General features: G+C 25.0%; 1 protein-coding gene across 1 annotated transcript in view; it reads right to left on the reverse strand.

Moving 5' to 3' along the window:
• LOC119685493 (serine-rich adhesin for platelets) overlaps nucleotides 1-5,727 on the reverse strand; it is a 77,996-nt gene extending 72,269 nt beyond the window's left edge. The window contains exon 1 of the mRNA XM_038099785.1: nucleotides 5,667-5,727. The gene's annotated coding sequence lies outside the window, so the exon portion shown is untranslated. The remainder of the gene's footprint in view (nucleotides 1-5,666) is intronic.
• Between the last annotated feature and the right edge of the window lie 273 nt (nucleotides 5,728-6,000).

The following is a 6,000-nucleotide window of genomic DNA, read 5'->3' on the forward strand; positions in this document are numbered from 1 at the left end:
TCAATCGGTTTAGTAAGACTTCCAAATTATAATTTACATAAGTGCTATACATCTATTTAGTGCAACATATATTATAAATTTGACATCTTAAGTACATAATATTTAACCTAATTATTAGAGACATTATAAACGATGATATCCAAAAATTCCATACACAGCTTGAAGTTACAATAGAATATATGGATATATTATTGATTTTTGTTAGTGTTGATATTAACAATACAAAAAATCTGATAATTAACCTAAACTTAATGTATGAAAAGTGAATTAAACACATTTTAGTATTATTTTATCAGTAAACTCTTATTAAACTAATTAAAAATAAATATTATAGAATCTAAATAAAAAGAAAGGTTAAGTCTACTTTAGTCAATCACAAAGTCAAAATAGTTCACACGTAAAAGGAATTTCTAAGTAATTGAAATACTTTCATAAAGGAAAGGAATATTGCGGGAAAGACTTTGTACATGCGACACTATGTTAATTCATAAAAAAGTATAGTCAAAAAAGGAAAAAAATTGATAAAACTCTTAAACATATACGTTTAACGTTTTATATACTAAGATATAAAATTATGTTTTTGATTTTTAAAAAGTGGAAAAAAAATAATGATAGCTTAAAGTGTCTTAAATCTTAATGAAGGAAATCATTAAAGTAGTACACTTAAAAGCATTACCAGAAAAATTTATTTTAGTAACTGACATTACAAAAGATATATACATCAAAAGTTAGATATTGATATATAGTAAGTATAAGTTTAAAAGTTTTTTATGTTGATATTGCAACTGCTTTATGAAAATAATACTGTAATAGTATTAACTAAATTATATATCAGAATTCATCTTGATATATTATAGGATGCATAATAAAGTTATTCTACTAATAAGGCAGTATTATTAACGTCTAAAAATTTTCTACATAGCAGTACGTTCAATTGCAGTTTACAGTGCGTAAGTTTTGGGGTGCGTTATGAACAAGTTGGAAAAGTCTTTAGATTTTTTATAGAAGGGATTTTATTCCTATTCACCTATGAGTCTATATTTTTTTCTCAAAATATATTTGAAAAATGTTTAATACGTTATAATTTATTAGTGATAATGTAATAATTTCTAGTACAGTGGTACAGGATATGAAATAAAATATACTGGTTTTAAGATTTAATTAATTTTTGTTGGTTTCCAATGGAAAGATTCATTTTATTTATTTTTATATCAGTTACATTAAGTAACTAAATAAAAACAAAAGAAATATAATTTGTTTTTGAAAAAAAATCTGAAGATGACTTTAGGTTATAGTCGAAATATTAGTGACAATATCATCTGTAGATTCAATAAATTAATATAATTTAATAAAAAAATAAGAAAACATAATTTATTGATGCTAAGTGTAGACTATAGTCCATAAATAAATTAATGTAATTTAACACAAATAAAATATTTTTTAACTGCAGGCTATAGTCGAAATATTGTAGACAATGAAATATAATTATAAAATTTTGATTTTATTTATCGACCTGGTTTTTTATAATGGTTTTTATATATATGTTATTTTTTATCCGGCTATATGTCCTTTTTTATTATATAATTCAATGTTTGTTTAATATTTTTTAATATATTCCAAAGCGCAAAATAGACAATAAAATAAAGAGAATGAAGTGGATATAGTTTTATTAATATTAATTTATAATAGATAGTGATCCTAATGATGACTCTCAAGGAGAGTCAAAATATAGAATATATTATAAAATATTAAGCAAACATTGATAAATTTAACAAAATGGGACCTATAACTGAATAAAAAATAATATATATAAAAATTATTATAAAATATTATTTTTAAAAATAATTTGAAAAGTTTTGTATTAGCTAAACAATTAGCTAATAAATTGTTTAATTTAATAAACAACTCAGAATAAAAATACTGAATCATGAATAGCTAATAATTAAATAACCCAAAAATAAATGCATTTCTTACAAGTATAAATATGTTTCTGTCTCGTTGTCTTGATTTTAATTTAAATTAATTCAAAATAAAATAATTATATCAAAAATTCTTAAAAAACATTAATAATATTCACTAAAATTCACTATTAACGAAAAAAATAATTAATGATATTAATATAAAAATATCAAATTTCGAACACTCCTTACGAAAAGTATTTATAGCTATAGAATTTTATTTGCAATATAAAAATTAATTGTGTTACTCATACGCAATGGTGAACACAAAATGTAAATTTCTTTTTCTAGTCGCTTGCCGTCTGCCAAGAATTTTTATTTTCATTTCAATTTTGTTTATATTTTCTTTGAATGTTTGTCTTAAACTTAAATTAAAGTCCATTAAAACAATGAAAAAGAAACCATATTTCGAACACTTGTTTCAAAACATAATTTAATTCATGAAAAATTCATTATTTAATATGAAGCACAAAGAACATTTTTTCATTATTTTCACAAGAGTTAAAGGAATAATAAAGTAATACCAACAACATCAACAACAACAACACTAAGCAATTAACACACACCGCCATAAACCTTTACGCTGGGCATGCATTGACACACGCATATTTAAGTTACAATTTTTTTCTGGTTGTAACATTCGCTTTTCTTGTTGTTGTCATTATTTCCTTTTTAAATTTCCTTCGTATTTTGCACTTGAGAACGGGCATATACACGCAACTAAACGCAAATGTTTATGAAAATAAACGAAAAAAAAAGCGTATAAAACGCGCTCAGTTACTCCACAAAAATACAAAAAAAAAAGTGAAAAAAGCAACAACAAACGAAAGCCAACACAAAAAGGACAAAGACGACGCAATAAGTCCACAAATCAACTAAAATTCAACGTGTATACACTACACTCAGTAGCGCCTCTAATGAGAGTACGAGTGAACGTGTTTTGGTTACAGAAAAAAAATTAATTAATTTTTTTTTTGTTGTTGTACATAAAATTAAATAAATTATTATTTTTGTTATAGTTTCGCTTAGTTACACTTTCTTCTAAATTTTATTGCTTTTGCTTTTCATATTCTCTACTAATTGCGAATTGTAGTAATAAACATGCACGTTTTTTTTTTTTTGTTTTTTTGTTTATTACAACAAAAAAACACAAAAAAAATTAAAATTGGTTGTTAGATTTACATAATTCAAAATCTCTTTTACTCCACTTTCTCAAGTAGAAATCAACACTACACACTGCTTTTGTTTTTATGCTTCTGTTATTTGGGTTCAGTTACTCCCCCCCTTACAGAAGGTGAAGCGCGCGCGTTTTTGCGAACGCATTAACCGTTTATATTGAATGTTGTGTCGAAACTGAAATCATTTTTTCGTTACCATTTGATAGCGCAGGATATGTAAAGGAATGCGTTTAAATGAGCAAAAGCTTCTCTTTTTTGAGTAAAAGCTAATGCGCGAAATTATCTGCTTATCAAAAGCACAACAAAGCTCAATTAAAGCTCTCGCAACACCACATATACACATCTATAAAAACAGGTTACATACAAATCATACAATTCTTAAGATTCATAAAATTCGGTATCGAGTGGACAAGTAGTACTGAATAAATTCAAGCAAATCGTATAAATAATAAAAAATTAAAATTCTTTAAAAGCTCGCATTAAAATTATTTTTAAACAAAAATAAACAAAAACTGCTTATGTGCTTTTGCTCAATTCAAAAGCTTTTATAATTTTTATATCGCACCAATTCATACATACAAGCTAACGTGTACTTATTTATATATTAGCCTCAAACTGTTATACTCACACTGCCTGCATGAAACGTGTGCACATTTTAATACAAAATAAATATTGGCTAGGGAGCTAAAAACAAAATAGAGTCAAAAAACAACAACGAAAAGCATTTGGCACAAAAAAAAAATCTTAAACACCGGCTCGAGTGTCAGTGCAGCACATAAAACAGAGCAGAGCCCGCAATAATGGAAAAGGTTTCGCATTATTTTGCAGTTAGCGAGACATGTATAGTTGCTACAAAAACAACAATAACAACAACAATAGCAACAGTAATGTTGTTTAAAAAGTAAATAGAAAATGAACAAAAACAAAAAAAAGAAAAACAAATGAAACTGAAAAATTTTCTGATTATGTTATTACTTATTCAAGACAAAATAAATACAATTTTAAAATAAATACACGCACATAATTAACTAAATTTATGTCTATTGGAAACATCAATGTATGGTATAAAATATTTGTAATGTGTTAAATTTTTTTTTTAAATGATTATAAAAATATTTTATGTAGAAATTTTTTCCCAAAGAGTACTTTTATTCGCCAATTTTTTTCTTTATATTCTGCTTCCGGCATTCTCATTCATGTCTGTCTATCTGCTTCTGGCACTTGTTCTTAATATCACATTGTTTTGTTTTTCACTGGGTTTAGTTAACTCATAGTTGAATTAAGAGCACAAGAGAACAAGCAAAAGTGTGTATGCAAGAACTACATACAAAATTGCAGCAATTTTGCAACAGCAATGATGTTGTTTTCTTCACTAAAAAAATTTAAATGTAGAAAACTCATTTAAGTCAATTGGGAGCCACTGAACTGACCGAGGACCTCAGAAAAAAAGCCCGTAATATAATTAATAGTTACACTGCTATTAACAACGAATGTTAAACTACGTGGATAATCATCAAATTTAGAGATATGAAGCAGTCATAAACTATACTGGATATATATTAAACTTCACTTACGGATTTTAAAGCAATATGTATATATGGTGGTATGTATGTTATATATTCTTATTAAATACATTATCCACTTCCAGGCAAGATATAGCTTCACTAATAGCTATCAATTATATATGAAAAAGGCAGCAACGATCTGCAGGATTGTAATATATAAATGTATGCAGTACATCCAAGAAAACTCCACTACCTACACCAGTATATATTTTTAAAGCAACAGTACCAATGGTTAAACACTTTTCAAATGATGGACATCCCGACAAACAGATAAAAAATTGAAATCAGGGAAACGTGAAAAATGTAAATAATATAATTTAGTAGAAATTTCTATTTTTAGAGTCAACATCATTTTCTGTTTTCTAATACATATAACATATATCATTTATACAAATGTTATATAATTCGATATGACATTTTCTATATATGAACATAAGATTCTAAACGAATCACCCTCCTTCGTTGCTAAATATAATGATCAAATTACATTTTAATATGAACATATGAAAATGTTATTTATATCTTTTAATTAATTTATTATCTATGTATGATTGTATTGAATTTTAATATGAACATTTTTAAAAATATTATTTGTACCTTTTAGTAAATTTATTATCTTTTATACATAGATAATATACATATTATTGAATTTTAATATGAACGTATTTAAAAAAATGTATCTGTGTATTTTAAAAAATTTAGTATCTATGTATAATGATCATATTGAATTTTAATTTGAACATATTTAAAAATTTTAAATATGTTTAATACTTGAATATAATAAAAAACGTTATAGAAAACCTTCGTTAAAGTTCTTTGGTTTTCATGTAACATGTGATAGTTTCTTGGTTAAACGTATTAAACATTTATATATTATATTCTGTTTTAAAATTAATATAATAATAAATTTTTTTTTATTTGCATTAATTATATATAATGGCGTTACGCTTTACAAAACAACTTACCTCAGTTAATGATTTTCAATCAAGATTTGATTTTAGGTCTGCATTTTGCTCAAAGAAGTCGTAAATTCTGCAAAAAAAATATATAAATATATAAAATTATTTTAATTAATACGTTTTACTATAGTAAAAACATGCACAAGTTTTAAATTTCAATTGCAAATTTTTAACAAATTTTCTACAAATGCCAACGAACAATAATTTTAGTTTAAAAAGAAATATATAAATAAAAATAAAAATTCCCAAGATTTTTACATTTTCCGTATGCAATGCGCTGTGCTATATGAAAATTCCGGTAACCAAGTCACGTGCAATGGAAGGTTCTCGCCACCGACTA

The sequence above is a fragment of the Teleopsis dalmanni genome, chromosome 2 (genome assembly GCF_002237135.1).
Source record: "Teleopsis dalmanni isolate 2A chromosome 2, ASM223713v2, whole genome shotgun sequence".
In the NCBI taxonomy this organism is placed as follows: domain Eukaryota; kingdom Metazoa; phylum Arthropoda; class Insecta; order Diptera; family Diopsidae; genus Teleopsis; species Teleopsis dalmanni.